The sequence below is a fragment of the Pteropus medius genome, unplaced genomic scaffold (assembly GCF_902729225.1).
Source record: "Pteropus medius unplaced genomic scaffold, Ma_sr-lr_union100, whole genome shotgun sequence".
Lineage (NCBI taxonomy): Eukaryota > Metazoa > Chordata > Mammalia > Chiroptera > Pteropodidae > Pteropus > Pteropus medius.
In genome coordinates this window covers 1344219-1362919 of record NW_024344372.1, presented here as the reverse complement: position 1 = coordinate 1362919, position 18701 = coordinate 1344219, and the positions used below count along the sequence as shown (strand labels likewise).

The 18701-nt window shown below is 36.6% G+C and overlaps 1 pseudogene; it reads right to left on the bottom strand.

Moving 5' to 3' along the window:
- Nucleotides 1-15279: 15279 nt before the first annotated feature.
- LOC120608686 (intersectin-1-like) lies at nucleotides 15280-17354 on the bottom strand (annotated as a pseudogene).
- Between the last annotated feature and the right edge of the window lie 1347 nt (nucleotides 17355-18701).

Genomic DNA, 18701 nt, shown 5'->3' with positions numbered 1-18701 from the left:
GACATCAATGGATAGACCATCCAGACAGAAAATCAACAAGGAAATAGTGGTCTTAAATGACACATTAGATTAGATGAACTTAATTTCTTTTTTAAGGACATCTTACCCAAAAGCAGCAGAAAATACATTCATTTAAAGTGCACATAGAACATTTTCCAAGACAGACCACATGTTAGGATATGGAAAAAGTCTCAATAAAATTAAGAAGACTGAAATCATATCAAGCATCTTCTCCGATCACAATGGTATGGAACTAGAAATCATTTACATGAAGAAAACTGAAAAACACAAACCTGTAGAGGCTAAATAACATGCTACTAAACACTAAACAATAAATGGGTTAACAATCAGATCAAGGAGGAAATCAAAAGATAGCTTGACACAAATGAAAATGAAAACACAATGACCAAAAATCTATGGTGCACAGCGAAAGCGTAGTCAAGAGGGAAATTCATAGCAATACAGGTCTAACTCAAGAAACAGAAAAATTTTCACATTGACCATCTAACTTTACACCTAAAGGAACTAGAAAAAGAATAAAACAATACCCAAAATGAGTGGAAGGAAGGAAATAATAAAGATCAGAACTTAAATAAATGAAATAGCCTAAAAAATATAAAAAAAGATCAATGAAACCAAGAGCTGGTTCTTTGAAAAAACAAAATTGGTAAACTTTTAACAAGACTCATCAAAAACAACACAGGACTCAAATAAATAAAATCAGAAATAAAAGTGTAAAAGTGACAACTGACACCACAGAAATACAAAGGATTATAATAAAGTACTATGAAAGATTATATGCCAACAAACTGGACAACCTGGAAGAAATGAATACATTCCTAGAAACATGCAATCTTGCAAGGGTGAATCAGGATGAAAAAGTAAACCTGAACAAATGATAAACTGCTAATAAAATTGAATCATTAACCAAAAACTCCCCAAAAACAAAAGTCATAGACCAGATATTGTCACAGGTGAATTTTACCATATATTGAAAGAAGAATTAAGACCTATCCTTCCCAAACTATTGCAAAACATTCAAGACGAGGGAAGGCAACCAATTCATGCTACAAGGCCAGCATTGCCCTGATATCAAAAACAGATGAGGACACTATAAAAACTTCTTTATCCAGTCATCTGTTGACGGGCATTTAGGTTGCTTTCATAACTTGGCTACTATGAGCACTGCCATGAACATAGGGGTGCATAAATCTTTACAAATGAAAACTAAAGCCACCATAAGATATCATCTCACACTAGTCAGAATGGCTATCATCAATAAATCAATAAATAAGTGCTAGCAAGGATGAAGAGAAAAGGGAACCCTTATGCACTGTTGTTGAGACTGTATATTGGTGCAGCCACAATGGAAAAAAGTATGAAAGTATGGAGGGTCTTCAAAAAATTAAAAATAAAAGTACCTTTTGACCCAGAAATTTCATTTCTGGCTATTTATCTGAAGAAACTCAGAACACTAATTCAAAAAGATACATGCACCCCTATGTTCACTGCAGCATTATTTACAGTAGCCAAGATATGGAAGCAACCCAAGTGATCATTGATAGACAAATGAATAAAGAATAGGTAGTGTACATATACGGTGAAATATTTCTCAGCCATAAAAATAAAATCTTTCTATTTGCAACATTGCTGATGCTAAACAATGGATGTAGTTGCCACCACATCAATACTATGTCTGTCAGCATAGATTTTGCACAATCCCTGCTTTATAGCATTAATATGCCTCTTAAGTTCTGGGGCAGTGTAACTGGTATAGCCTTGGCTTCAAAGGCTATTGGGGAAGGAAGTATGAGGCATTTTCAACTATGCTACTCTGCTGCAAAGAAAGCTCATTAAGTAGGCTCTGCCTCAAACATAGGAAAAGAATCTAGATGCCGAGCAGCAAAAGGCATGCATGCTAACTGTCCACTACAGTGTGGGCTTTCTATTTCCTCTACTTTGTTAACCCATTTCCTTTCTAGGTGATTAAATGGCTATGTGGCATACTGGAGGGAAAGATGCCCCCCCATCTACCCCAGGTGCTATAATGGTATAATGGCTACTGGGGACACAATTTGGAGGTTGGGGTGGGAAGACTTGATAGATTATTAGAATTTTCAAAATACTCCCCATTAAATTGGCAAATAAAGAAGTTGAAATCACTGTTACATAAAGCTTTAGTTTCAAGCATTTTTATATTCCAAGCACTGCGCATTATACACAAGAAACTATTTTGAGATTCAGAGTTTGGATTTGTTTTAGAAATCTTAATTTGAATGCTTATCTAAAACATATACTACCTAACAACTCAGTCTCTAATCCTTTAAAATTAGCAATGACATTTCCTTATGTGTTTATAATTAGAATAAAAATTTCTAGTTTTAGAGGATGGATTTCATCTTTAGAAACAACAATGCTTGACGATTTTTTGTTTGTTTTTGCACATGATATTTTGTCCTTGTTTAAATTACAATTAAATGCTGACATGTAATTGTTAGGACCATGTAAATTTTCTATATTTATCCAAGATTTCAGCTGCATTGATTCGAAGAACTGAACGTAAGAGGGTGAATACGACTCCTCAGCAGAATATGCTTGGGGATAATCGAAACACAGGTACATTTCCATGTGCAAGTCAACAGTTTGGTAAACTTTCCTTTTGCATGAGAACAGTAGACAACCCCCACTAGCAAACAGAACTCTTATAAAGTGTTGTCCATAAGGAAGCATGCCTATGTTCCTGAACCTCGTAAATACTTCAACACATGCCCAAGTAACATGATATGTCTCTTTCCATCAAAAGCACAGAGTATTCTTATGGTTCCAAATAACCAAGGTCAATTATGAAAAATTACAAATAGATAAGAATAACAAATGTTGATGAAGATGTAGAGAAATTAGAGCCCTGAGACATTGCAAATGGAACTGTAAAATTATGCAACCTCTTTGGAAAACAGTTGGGCAGTTCCTCAAAAGTTAACCATAGAGTTACTATATGACCCAGCAATTCTATTCCTAGGTGTATACCTAAAAGAATTAAAAACAAGTACTCAAACAAATACTTGCACACAAATATTCAAAATGGCACTAATGACAATAGCCAAAATGTAGAAACAACCCAAATATCTAACTGGTGAACAGATAAACAAAATGTGCTATAACCACACAATGGAATATTATTCAGTCATAAAAAGACATAAAGAGTGACATCAACAAAATGGTAGAGAAGGAAGCCCCCAGCTCTAGCCATCCTCACAGAAATACTGATAAGCAACTATCCATAGACAACAGTGCCTTTGTGAAAATCCCAGAACCTGGGGGTTAGGTTGAAGCACCCACTTAGAGCACAAAAAACAGGAATGGACACATTAGAGAAGTAAGAAGAGCCATTTCACTTTGATCATATTGTCCCTCCCCCAGGCCAGCACAATGCCATCCCTAGAGAGATTCTCTGGGCCTATGGTTTCTCTAATGGAGAAAAGAGAGCCTGAGGCAGACATCTAGCTTCCTGAGAGTCCCAAAGCACAACCCACAAGGCCGACTTTGGTCTCATTTCAAGGGGAACGCTAGGGAAATAGGCAAGTCTAGACCATGAGGAGTCAGCTGAAAACAAGGAAGGGGAATGGCATTCACAGTGACCAGTGCACAGATCTTGGTGGTGACACAGCATCCCTGCCAGCAGCCTCACCTAACCAGAGAGTCCAGCCATCAGCTCTGCCTTTACATGGAACTGACGTTGTAGACCTGTCTGGCCAGGAGTACAGTAAGAAGTCTTGCCCAGCATACCAGCTTCAGAGACCAAGCCTAAAGCTCCACTGGATCACAAAGCACAGTCAACGACCCCACCCAAATGTGGAACTCCCAACAAAGAAAAGCCCAGGATCAGATGGCTTCATGGGTTAAATTCTACCAAACATTTACAGAAGGCAGAAACTTAGGCTTTTCCAAAAACCTGAAGAGGAAACACTTCCAAATTCATTTACAAGGCCAGCATTATCCTGATACCAAAGCCAGATGAAGACACTACAAGAAAATAAAACTACGGGACAATATTTTTGATGAACAAAAATGCAAAAAAATACAACAAAAATGCAACAAAAAAATACCAGCAAAATGAATTCAACAGCACATTAAAATGGTCATACACCATGATCAAGTGAGATTTACCCCTGGGATGCAAAGATGGTTCAACATAGGCAAATCAATAAGTGTGATATATCACGTTAACAGAATGAATAAAATCAAATGATAATCTAAATAGATGTGCAGAAAAAGCATCTGAACAATTTTGACATCCTTTCTTAACAAAAACACTCAACAAACTGGGTATATAAGAAATGTACCTCAACATAATAAAGCAATACATGACATATCTACAGCTAACATCATATTTAATAGTAAAATACTAAAAACTTCTCTAAGCTCAAGAACAAGAAAATACTGCCCATTCTCACCACTCCTATTCAACACCACAGTGAAAATCCTAGCCAGGGAAATTAGGGGAAAAAAAAAAAAGCAAGCAAATCAGAAAGAAAGAAATCTATGTCTATTTGCAGATATGATCTTATACATAGAAAACCCTAAAGATAAAAATTGTTAGAATTAATAAATGAATTCAATAAAGTTGCAGGTTACAAAATCAACATACAAAAATCAGCTGTGTTTCTACCAGGCATCCCCAACCCCCAGGCTGCAGACGAGTACTGGTCCATGGCCTGTTAGAAACTGGGCCGCACAGCAGGAGGTGAGCAGGGAGTGAGCCAGCGAAGCATCGTGGTATTTGCAGCCTCTCTCCAGCAACAGCATCACCTTCTCAGCTCCACCTCAGATCATCAGGCATTAGATTCTCATAAGAGTACTGGTCCCTGGTGCCAAAAGTTTGAGGACTGCTGCTATATACTAACAACAAACTATCTGAAAAAGAAATTTAAAAAAAAATCACATTTACAATTGCACCAAAAACAACAAAATACTCAGAGATAAATTTAACCAACCAGGTGAAAGATCTGTTCATTTAAAACTACAAAGCATTGATGAACAAAATTGAAGACGCAAATAAATGGAAAGATATCCTGTGTTCATGGATTGGAAGAATTAACATCATTAAGATTTCCATATCATCCAAAGCAATCTACAGATTCAATGCAATCCCTATCAAAATTCCAATGGAATTTTTCACAGAAATAGAAAACAATTCATATGGAACCACAAAAGATCCTATAGAACCAAAACAATCCTGAGAAAGAAGAACAAAGCTGAAAGTATCATACTTCCTGATTTGAACTATATTTCAAAGATATAGTAATCAAAATAGCATGGCACTGACATGAAAACAAGTACATAAACCAACTGAACAGAATAGAGAGCCCAGAAATAAACCCATGCATATATGCTCAACTAATTTTTAGCAAGTGTATGAAGAATAAACAGTAGGTGAAGGATAGTTTCTTCAATAAATGCTGATGAGAAAACTGGATAGTCACAAGCAAAAGAATAAAATTGGGCCCCTATATTACACCAATCAGAAAAATTAACTTGAAATGCATTAAAAACTTAAATGTTAAATGTAAAACCTTAAAACACCTAGAAAAAAACATAGTGGAAAAGCCCCTTGACATTGGTCTTGATAATGATTATTTTAAATATGACTTCAAAAGCACAGGCAACAAAAGAAAAAGTAAACAAGTAAGACGACATCAAAAGAAAAAGTTTCTGTATAGCAAAGGAAACAATCAACAAAATGAGAACACAACATAAGGAATGGGAGAAAATATTTTCAAATCATATATCTGATAAGAGATTAATATCTAAAACCTATAAGGAACTCATACTACTCAATAGTAAAAAGTCAAAAACATAAAATCAAGGAATCCAATTTAAAAAAATGGACAAAGGACCTGAATGGACATTCTTCTAAAAAAGACATACACATCATCAACAGGTATATGAAAAGGTGCTCAACATCATTAATCATCAGTGAAATGCAAATCACCACCACAATGAGATATCACCTCACACCTGTTAAGAAAACAAGACTATTATCAAAAAGACAAAAGGTAAGTGTTGGTGAGGCTGTGGAGAAAAAGAAACCCGTGTTTGGTGTTGGTGAGAACGTAAATCAGTGCAACCGCTATGCAAAAACAGTATGGAAGTTCCTCAGAAAGTTAAAAATAGAACTATCACATGATTTAGCAATTCTGCCTCTGGGTATATATCCAACGGAAATTGAATCAAGATACTGAGATATCTGCATGCCCATGTTCACTGCAGCATGATTCGCAATAGCCAAGACATGGGGGAAAAAACCAAGTCTCCATCAACAGATGAACAGGTCAAGAAAATGTAGTATATACATTCAATGGAATATCATTCAGTCATTAGAAAGAAGAAAATCCTGCCATTTGTGATCTGGAGGGCATCATGTTAAGTGAAATAAGTCAGACAGAAAAAGACAAATACTGTATGATCTCAATTATATGTGGAATCTATAAAAGCTGAACCTGCAGGCACAGAGATTAAAAAGGTGGGGAGGGGGGTGGAGAAATTGAGAGACATTGGTCAAAGAATATAAACTTCAAGAAATAAGACAGATAAATTCTAGGGATTTAATGTACACCATGGTGATTATTATTAATAATACTCTATTATATACTTGAAAGTTACTAACAGAGAAGATCTTAAATGTTATCACCAGGAAAAGAAATGGTAATTATGTGATGCAATAGAGATATTAGTTAATGCTACAGTGGTAATCATTTTGCAATACGTAAGTGAATCAAATCGAACAAACTTACGCAATGTCATAAGTCAACTGTATCTCAAAAATATGGAAAAAAAGAAAATTAAAGAGGTGAGGGAAATGATGAATAAGTTCTGGAAATCTAATATACAGCATAGTGATTATAGTTAATAATACTGTATTGTATATTTGAGATGTTCTGAGTAGATCTTAAGTGTTTTCACCACACACACAAAAATAGTAACTACATGAGGTGACAGATGTGTTCATTAACTTGACTGTCATAATCATTTTGCATGTATATGTATATCAAATCATCGCATTACATACTCTAAATATATGTAATTTTATTTGTCAGTTATGCCTCAATAAAGCTAAAAAAGAATGATAAATACTACAACATATACAAAAGTTGAAAACATTATGCTAATTGAAGAAGCTAGACACAATAGGGCACATATTGTATGATTTCATCAGTATACATTGTCCGGAATAACCAAATCTATAGAGACAGAGAATAGATAAGTGTTTGTCAGGAACTGGTAGGAGAGAGACCAGGGAATGACTACTAATGGATACAGGATTCCTTTCTGTGCTGATGAAAATGTGCTGGAATTAGACAGTAGTGATAGCTGCACAATTCTGTAAATACACTTAAAACCACTGAATCGTATACAGTCATGTGCTGCTTAATGACAGGAATATGTTGGGAAATGTGTCATTAGGTGATTTCATCATTGTGTAACCATCTCAGAGTGTACTTACACAAACCTAGATGGTCTAGACTCCTACTGTAATTGTACGTGCCAGACAGGCACTGGTGAGGTCTTCTAATCCAGTCAGGAGCAGGAGGTGCTAGAGCTGCCAGATAAATTTTGGAATCAAGATTAAGAAGACCCCATACCCCACTTTTTATAACTGTGGCTCTGGGAGGCAAAAAGACTCACAGAGAGATCTTCAAACTATCGTGGCTTAGAAGAGGAAACATCTCAGCAAGTAGCAGCACAGAGGGGTGAGGATGACTGGAAACAAGACAGGAATGAGTACGTTTCAGGGCAGATGCCATCCTAGGGCCTGGTATCTACCCCACTACATGTTTAGCACATGTTCCCTGGGAAGAAAGCCTGACACAAATTTTCCTTGAGAGTGTGATCCCAGGGATCAAGGAAGAGGTTCAGAGGAGTAAAGCGGGGAAAGGGCAGAACCAAAATAAGAATACATTACTGTGAATCACTGCGAAATATAAGTGGCTATTTGATCTAATGTAAATTGAGCAGCAGTTATCGACTTGTCCCCATGCCGTATGAGTCAAAGTTCTGCCCCACTGGGCATGAGCTCCTCCCAATTTCCATCCTGCATATGTACAGGCTCTAGGTGATTTCTGAAACATCTCACACTTCAGCACCAATAAGGCAAGAAGTGCTAAAGCTGATGACAAACTGGTCTCCACTTTGGTGGCTGAAACAGCAAGAGGCTCTGAAAGGATGCATAAAAAGTGTCAGATACACTTAAGTGAGCACATCTGACCTAAGTGCCATTGTAGAGAAAAAGTGGGGAAAATAACCCTAAATTGACTGTGTATTCATTCCAATTCAGCTGTGAAAAGCTGAGGTTAAAAAGTTGACCTTAAATTGTCAAAATTAAGTTTTCCTCTTTGGAGCTGAAAGGGAGTTCAAAATAGAGACTAAATTGGGTTATTCAAAAAATCACTATACCACTTCAATATCTGAGTTTAATGGCCTATAAAATGCATCTCTACTAGGTATTATATTTAACAATAGTCATTCAAAAAATATGTATTGATTGCCTACTGCATATGAGCCCCTGCACAAGGTGTCACAAGGAGTATAAAGATAAGTAAAAGTTAACATCTGTCCCCAACTTGTTCACAGTCGAGTGGGGAGAAAGACAGCCATACCTCCAACTATAGCCCAGGAGGAAGAGCTAGCTATATGTGACAAAGGCAAGCCTTGCCAAGTCTGGTCCTTGGGGCCCTCATCAGTAAAATGAAGTTAGAATAGCCAATTTCTAAGATCTCTTCCCTCACTGAGATTCTGTGAACCTCTAAGTGTCACATAAAACCAGCTAACCCCAATGTAAAAGCTATACTGTTTAGTCCAAATCATGCTCTCAACTTCCTCTTGTAGGGGAAATTGTTCTAGAAAAAGCTGGATGGGAACCCGGTAGTCATGCTCACTTGTCCAATATAAAGCCTACACTGGCTTTAAAACAGCTGACCTACAAGTGGAAAATTCCAGCAAAAGAATTTTCTGACCTCATACAGGCGGAGTAAAAGATTTTAAAATCAAATCTAACTTTGTATACATAATACTGTCGTAAGCAACTGTGAAATATCTTTAATAGCTGAAGCGTCAACCAGCACGATAAATTACTAATGATAGGATTTATTAACTGCTCATCTGACACATCTCACCCACTAGTTATCCAAATTAACTTCTCTATTCATTCAAGTGCTCATTCCTGCGCTCCAATTCCAATCCACTCTTTGCTCAAATCCCACCTACACTAACCATCCTTTCGTGACTTTCCAAGTCATACTGTTCAGTGAAATATTTTTCTTTTTGACATATATTATATACTAAATTTTTTACATACTATATTTTTAGTTATTACATAATAAAAATTCTAATTGGAAAAAGTACCAATGACATTGAGTGGAAGTTGACTTACCACTGGATAGCCAATAGAAAGCCCTCAAATGTAATACTGCTGTACAATTATGACCCATAAAATTTTACTGAAATATCCTAGGTAATACCACTTATTTTTCAAGTAAAAGTGTAATAGTACAAAATATTGGATCTGGGTAAAATTTCTGACACATACACCTAACTTTTGAGGGTTAAACAGATTAAATACTTTGAAGTGTACCAACCTAATTAATCAGCCATACTTTTACAAATATAGCTGAATTCTCTCTCTCACAAGATTGAATTTATCTAGATTTAAGGTGTATCTTCAGTTTTCCCAATAAGGGCATCTTTATATTTCAGACTTTGCAATGAAAAGTTTGTTTCTAATACTTTTTTTTCTTACAAATGTTATCTTTTTCATTAAATACAGGACAAAGAACATGAAATATACAGCAACATGTCTACCTTTACACACTAGAGCACATTTAAAAATAGCATAGGAATATTTCTGTCTCATTTGTTATTTTTAAAGTCTAGTGATTCTATGGAATCACTGCATCATGGTGTAAATGATGTATGAAATGAAAAATGGTGAGTTTCTTTGCATGGAGAATATAGGGGCTACTTTTTAATTTAATTCTAGACTGGACTATTTGCTACAGTAAAAATAGTTTCTCTCAAGTTGCCTTGATGTAGTATTCTATATAAAGTTCTTCGATAGCTGAGGGAATTCGATGTTAGGGTCCTAGTAGAAAAAGCATAAAGCTACCAATACGGATGACCAGGTCACTGGTTTAATTTTTAAACAGTTAGGCAGCCTTCAGGGTGGAAAAGTCAAGACCAGTTGTTTTAAATCAAATGTGCACAATGCCACACCAATGTTAGTATTTGGTAAATTAATGGAGACGGTAATTTAAAAAGCTGAAAGAAGTGTCAGTGTTCTGTTATGAATGTGTTAAAATGTCACTTCACAGTTACTTTTAGATTTGAATGCCCCACGGGTTTGTGTACATGCCCGTGCACTTACACAGAAGTAGGGACAATATTAATACTTTGGGATGGTAATGACAAAATCTGTGGAATTACAGACCATTCCAAAATAATATATATTTCCCATTGTCTAAACTCCTCGCATATTCTTGTGAGATAGAGTAGACACTTAATAAAATGCTAGTCATGTAAGCAGTTATAATAAATATGGAATGGAACTCTGCTTCCGTTACTAAATACTGTTTTCTTACAAAATGTCAAAGCAAACTCAAGAAGCTATTGTGTAAAGTATACTCCCATACTGTATTTTCAATAAATATAATTTACTTTTTAAATTTACTACCTCCTGTACCAGGATGACATAGAACACATTTTTCCAAGATAAATTACTCAGTGATTGGAATCAACTGTCATATACAGGTCCCAGAGCTGAGAAAAAGCAGAATTTAATGAGGTCACTGCCGAAAAGATTGCTGCTTAACTGTTCAAAGTCATTTGTGCCTAAGAAGACTTTATACTAAACAAAAAATATTTAAGACAGTGTCAGTAGAAACCTTGCTTGATTGTTTTAGCAGAAGCTAAAGGGTTTGGTAAACCCATCTGTGAGAGAACCATTTCGGAGCCCAGGCGGAAGGTGAGGGGAGACAGAGAAGAGACCTGGGGAACAATGGAGGAGCCAGTAGCTGAGGAAAGACAGGGGACAGGTTGTGGGCTGGAAGCAGACCAGTAGCCCACCTTTCCACTTCTTGATCAGGCCCTATTGCTGAGGCAGAAAAAGACAGTGTGGGCAGTTGGGTCACTGCCAAGTTCTGCCTTTTGAATTTAGTCTAAATTGAATCAGGTGGTGAGAAGGCACAGGAAGAACTCATAACTGCTATAGCAGAAAAAACCCAGGCTTCAAATAAATGAAGTAGTCAGTTAGCAAAAGAAAAAGGCAGCTGTGGTTCCTAAGAGACTTAAAACTCAGCAGTTCAGGGAAGCGGGGGCAGAGGTGCAGGGCAAAGGAATGTTGGAAAGCTTCTGATTAGAAGAGGAGGTTTAAAAGCAAAATGTGCTATAACTCAACGTTTTCTCAGAGTCCAGAGCCGAGGATTTGGGTGGGGTGGGGTGGGTGGGTGGTGGGTGGGTGTGTGTGTGTGTGTGTGTGTGTGTGTGTGTGTTTCAAAATCACTTATCCTTGATTTAAAGCCTAATAATATGTCTTTCTTATATCCTTTATTAACTAATGGTACATCTCTCTTAGTGGTTTTCTTTACATAATAGTTTCTTTTCACAAAACAGTCCCCCCAAACAGTACAAGTTCCACACAATGTTTAGATACAAGGTAAGTAAACCAAAATGAATACTTAGCTATGGACTAGAAATAACCAATTAGAAAATCTGAATAACCTGCTAACTGCATTAACAGGAAACATAAGAAAATTATATGAAGAAAACTGGAAAACATTGTTGAGAAATATAAATGATTTGAATAATGGGGAGACAAACTGAATCTGAATGGAAAGAGTGACTGTTAGAAAGATGGCAATAGTTCCTGATATTATGCAGTTTAAAAATATTTCTAATAATAATACCAATGTAAAAAATACTGGCAGGATTGTCTGAAACTTTCTAACATTAATCTAAATTTTATCTGGAAGAGAAATCAATCATAAGTTAGTATGAAATAATAGAAAACTAAACCAAAAAACGGAAACTTACTCTGCAAAATGTTAAAATTTATTATTAAGCTATAATAATTAAAATATTGGAGTAATAACACATAAATCAAAGAAATATCAAGGGGAAAGATCAGATGGGCTAAAATGGACCCTAACACACAGATAATCTTAGCATACTGTGAAGGAATTGTCTCAAATCAAAAAGGAAGAGATGAATTTTTCAATAAATGGTATTGCGAAAAATAGCATTTTGGAACAAATAAAAGTAACTTTTCATCCTTACCTCATGCCGTGAACCAAAATAAAATCCAGATGGATAAAAGATTTAAGCTTAGAAAAAAACTGACACCATAAAACGTATAAGTGAATATTTAACTGTCTTGGAATGGGAAAGGACTCCCTAAGCATAGCATCAATGAAAGAAATCACAGAGAAAAAATATATAAATCTGATTACACAGAAATTTCAAAATTCAGTTCTAAAAACTGAGGAAAAGACCAGATGAATGGAAGAATGTTTTCTACAACTATGACGTAAAAAGGGTTAACATCCTAAATACAGAAATAACTCATACAAATTGAGATCCATTAATATTCCCCAAAAAACACATGGAAATATTCAGCTTTATTAGTAATTGCAACTGTAATTCAAATCAACATAGAAATGTCATTTTTCTACCTATCGAAGTGGCCAAAAAAAATTTTAATGCAATTCATGCGGACCTCCAAGATCCTATGGGTTCCATTCTGGACCACCACAATAAAGAGTGTATTACAATAAAATGAGTCATAATCTTTTTGCTGGTGGAGGCTCTTGCCTTCAGTTTGTAAAAACACAACACCTGTGAAGCTCAATAAAGTGAAGCACAGTAAAATGAGATATCTCTGTACCCTATGGCTATGCTATCCATTACAGTAATGACTAGCCACGCAAAACATGGCTAGTCCAAAATGAGATATGCTGTGAAGTGTAAAATATACACGAGAATTCAAAGGCTTAGTACAGAAAAGAAGTAAAATATCTCAATAATTTTATGTTGACTGAATATTCAAATGATGTATTTAAGATACACTGGATTAGATCAAATATATTATTAAAATTTACCTGCTTCTTTTTACTGTTTTAATGTGGTTACTAAAATTTGCTGATTGGTTTACATATCCACAGTGAAATGATTACCACAGTCAAGCTAGTTAAGATATCATCTCTTCACATAGTTACCATTTCTTGTAGGAAATTTTAAATTGCAGGTATGGCTTACACTATATTTCTATTAGACAGTGCTGCTCTATGAGAATTAGGGGGCAAAGAAATTGTTACAATCATATACTGCTGGTGGGTATACAAATCACTACAGTAGGATTTCTAGATGGCACTTCACAATATGTACCAAAAGTGCTTATTTAAAAATGCACTGTACCCCTTGGTTCAATAATTTCATCTCTAGGGTTAAGGAAGTAATCAGAAACAGAACAATGATAAAGATAGATAATTAGTATATAAAGTATAAATATTAATAATGAAATATTAGAAAAGCAGAAACATTCAATAACGGAATAATTAATCGTAGTCTGTTTATTTAGTGACGACGCAATACATATGATACAAAGTTAGGTGAAAAAAAGCAAGAACTAAAACTGCATATGCATTATTATCCCAAATGTATAAAAATCATGTATATACACACTCACAATCACAGAAATAAAAGACTGAATGAAAATAAACAAACATATTGTTTCCTCTGAGTTATGAAGTTATCAATTTTTTCTTTTCTGTATATGCATTTGCAAAGTTTTGATAATAAGCATACATTCATTTTTATTAAAAATTAAATTGTCTTTTTGAAAAGAGTCTTCCAGTTTGTTCAAACTGACACAAATCACAGCTAACAAGGAAATCTCTTAACTAGCAATGAAACCCTTGAAAAGGGGCCACATGTTTACTTGCGGAATAACTTCGTTGTGTTTAAATGGCAGCTTAAAAATAGTTTAGGATACTCAGTGTGGTCAGGTTTGAACATAAAGTCAAACCAGTTTAACCAACCATTTACCCTGGTCTAGGTTTTTTGTTTTTTGTTTTTTGGTTTTTTTTTTGCCTGCTACCTGATGGGTTAGGAACTTAACAGTCTAGACCCAGAGCAGATGACTAACAGGTGCAGTAGACGTGAGGTTGAATGTTTCTCACCTCATTGTTCAACATCAAGTATTTTAAATGCCCACATATTATTCATCTGTAGAAATAACTAGCCTCATTTCTCAGTGTAATCCATAAGTAGTTAGTTTGTTTCTCACACTCTCTGCTGGTAAAGAGGTCAGGGGTATCTGCTGCCAGGTGACCGATAGGAAAAGATTTATTTACCTTAAGTGTAGGGAGATAAAGCTCCCCAAATTCAAAAGAGTGCATGGTTTATCTCCGGAGGCCTGCTTGCATAAAAAAGAAAAGGCTGGTTCTGTGGAATTCCAGGAAGAAGAAGATTAAGTATAGATAAAGGGAGTGTCAAAGGGAGTGTCAAAGGAAGTGTCGATTGTACCTGATCTTCAGGATGTTACTTTAATTATGTTATCTTGGGAGACTCAAAGGAACAGATTATGTATAAAGAGAAGCATAAGAAATAAACTCGGAGAGACAGTTGTGAGTTCTGTTCTCCTTCCTGCACCCTGTCTGTCTTCTCTTTTTTCTCAGTCCCCGCTCCCCCATTCAGGTACCCGGTTTGACTTGGTCGGCTGGCTTCCGACACTTAAGTCAGGGCAAATGTCCAACTCTGTCCTAGATCACCCAAGTTGGCTCGCCCTCATCCTGAAGTCTTCAATTCACCCAAAAGAGATGTGCTAATGTCATGTAAGTGGGCATCAGAAAGTCTCTCGAATCCAAGCACTTGAGGCAATGCCACAATGAAGATTCATTCAATTTGAGAAGCCAAAAACATGCAGTGGAGCTAGTTAGGTGGATTTATGTATTGCAACAGAAGTGAGAAATGGCTCTGTTTGCCATAAAATACTTGAGCGTTTTCAAGAGATATATTTTGAGAGTTAGAGAATTTTATTACTTCTTGCAGAAGTCTCTTCAAAATGATCGCACAGGTAAAAATAATTTAATCTTGAGCAAAATAAGTTAGGAAACCATGAAACAGGCAAACATTATTCTCCTGATATGAGAAAACAATGTTGTTATTTGAATTCACACTGACTTCTCTTGCTGTCTCTGCATCTCCTCTTTCTGAGTCTTTTTCTTTCCTTCATTGTTTCCCTTTACATGCATTTCCCTCCTGACTTCTCATTCTGTTCTGCAGTTCTCTCTCCAGCTCTTTTCTTTTTTCCCCCTGGTTGCTAAATATTTTGCCTTTCACTGCCTTCATAACGAATAAGCCTGTCATGAAAGCAAGTGTCTTCAGCCAATTATTGAAAATATCAATTTCCTGTAGTTTTGATTTACTTTCTTTCTCAGCTTCATCCAGTTGGTCTCATAGTTGCTGCCCAGCTAGTGCTTTTGCGGCTAAGCCTCTTTTGAGTGTAAGAAGTCGATCTCTGTGCAAACTGTCTTGCCAAACTTGTTTTAATTGGCCATTGAGTACCTGTTTTTCTAGAATAAGTCTTCCAAGCATTTGCTGAGACTCCTGTAATTGTTGCTATAGATGGGTGATTTCAGCAATTCTCAACTCTCTGGATTTGTTTGTACTCTCAATTTCTTGCTTTTGGGTGGTCAATCGACATCTGATACCTTGAAGTTTTCCTTCCAGTTCATGCTTTTTATCATTTAGAGTGTCTAATTCAAATTGCAAAGTCTTTTTCTTTGCTTTCACTGCAACTATATCTTCTTGTTTGTTTTAATAATTCTTGTCTTCAATTTTATTCCCATTCAAGATGTCATCACCTTTCAAGTTCTCGTTTAGCAGCCTCTCGCCTCCTGATTGCTTTCCTTCTTTCCTACTTTCTCTGATGTCCTAGTCTAGTTCCTGCTGCTTTTCCAGCTCTTTCTCAAACTCCAGTTGTCTTTTGTGCTCTTGTTCCCAGCATGTCTGCTCTTCCCTTCCTTGTTCTGCCCACTCCAGCTGTGCCAGGCACTCTTGCTCTTTTTGCTTTTGGTCCAAGAGAGCCTGTCCTTGTTTCTCCAGTTTCAGACTGTCACGTTCAAAATGCTCATGCTGCTTATCTTCAAATGTTACAGGCAATTCTTTTTCCAGTTGTTGTGTGTCTTCTAAAACTGGTTCCCCTGATAACCTCTGAACTATCGAGATTAAGCTTATGACAGATATACCACTGCCAGATCGAACTCTTCTAAAGGTAGGTAGAATATATTCTGGAGGCAGGACAGATGGCAGTGGTTGGCCAGACGTTGCTACATCAATTAGGTGCATAGCCAGGATAAATTCTTCTGATGTGAGTTTTCCATATTGATCAATAAGAGAAAGATTCCATTTTGAAGTCAGCTGAGACTGTGGTAAACTTGATTACATAAGAAGAGTTCTTTCTTGGGGACCTGTTAAGGGTCCACTCATAGTTTTGTCATGACTATTAATAACTGTATATCAGTCAGGATGACATAGGAACAGCCCATTCTGTCACTGGAGGGGCACTAGCCATGTCAAACGACTGTGCCTTCTGTAATTTAGTGTTTAATTGTGACCCTGGACCAGACCTACTAAATGTGGCTGCAGGAGAGCAAATATAGGTAGAGGTCGTATGTCAGGGGGAGCCCCATTAGCCAGGGAAGCCACTGCTGCTGGAGGAACAGAAGATATTAGGGGTGAAGACATTCCAACAACTGGAGTGGATCCCACTGGCACTGGAGCAACAGCTGTAAGTGGTGGCATGCTGGCCATACCTCCCATACCGAATGCTGGTATACTAGAAATAGCAAAAAGTGGTTGTTTCATGACAGGGGATGTGCAGAGGGGAGTTGATATCCTTATAGGTTCTTTTCGATATGTTTCATAGCTATGGAAAACTCCACTTGATCCATTCCTCCATCATTATTCACATCAACTAGCAAGTGTCTATGCTAAAACAGGTTGAGGTAACCCAGATTGAAAAAAAAAGTTTTTAGCTTGATCCCAGTAATAAATCCAGATTTTAGCGTTTAACTATGGAATTGTTGATCACACTCTGCTCTTTTCTCTACAATTATGGCCCAGATACCCAGGCTGCCACCAAAAGGTGTTGGAAACTGAGCCACGGTTCTGTTACTTTTACCTTGCTAATCCACAGCTTATCTCCAGGCCGGCGGCACTGCTACCCCAGCAACAAATCAATGTAGCGCCCACTCGCTGTCTGGACGGATGTATGAGCCCAGGAGCACAGCCTCGCACACCATCCCGCGGGCCCCCACCCCACAGCCTGCCTCTTGTCTGCTAGGAATTCTCCCTCCCTCAAGCAGCTACAGAGCAACCAAGCTGCACTCCCTCCCCTCTCCTCCACTCTTCTCTAACTCCTTCACTCACTCCCTCACTCTCTAAGAAGAGGTATTTTAAATTGCACAAAAGACACATTTTCAATCCCTAACTGCTAGAGATTTGCATTGTAAATTTCACTGGCTACTATTTGAAACGGTATCTGTGCTACTGTTTGCAGTCAAAAGTATTCTGATTTTAACATTCAAAACTGAGCATCATGCTATAGTGACTTTGCTCTTGTGAATGAAAGAAAGCCACTCCACAAACTTGGGGTGGATCCACTCACTAACACTAAAAAACTTCAGGCATCTTTCTCAACTGGAAACTTGCCCTGACACTTACTGGCTTATTATGTGTGAAAACAAGGGTTAGAGAGGTTGAGTCTAGGCAACATCTGATCTCCCTTATTCATCTCACACAGGAAAAAGTGAATTGTAAATAGCAAAAAGAAATGACGTGGCCATCACTCTCTGAGCCTCAGTTTCCTCATTTCTTCAGTTCGGACAATCTGTGATTTGCGCTTCCACTAGAAAATCAGAATCGTTCTACTCTATTTCTTTGTGTGCCAATAAATCATATAGGCAATATATACTACATAACCACACAAATAAAATAACTTTTATTGAAAATATCTCTTGCTTGAAACCGTTTATACTGTCTCTCTAATTAGTCCTAAAAAGACTCAGTACAGAATTAACCTTTATAAATATGATTGTGCATCTTCAGATTTCCTTGGCCCCTCAAACCATCTTTAAATAACCAGCTTTCATACACACACACACACACACACACACACACACACAATGTCCCAATACTGGGTAGTGAATGCACCCATCATATAATTTCAGGTCAAACTTAACACAGAACAGTCTTCTCAGATTTGAGCAATAAAAAAATTAGTGTTCTCTGCAGAGAAATTAAACTTATAAGTGTATATAAGGACTATATAAGTGTATATAGTCACTCAACATCAAGCATAGGGATGTGTTATCAATGTAAAATCTGACATGCAAATCTCATGTCTTATTTCCATTAAAATACTTAAACTTTTCAACAAAATTGGCTCAAACAAGGAGTTTGTTTTTCAACCCACAAAATAAAACAAATTAACTGTGTGCAAATAGCCCTGTTTTGCACACATGAATTTATCATTGGCTCATTTCTCATTTTAATAGATGGATTTTACCAGACTGCCACCATTTTAACCATTATTCTTTTAAATAATTCGAAAGTACACTTTCAGAAAGTGCCATGTCTATATAATTCGT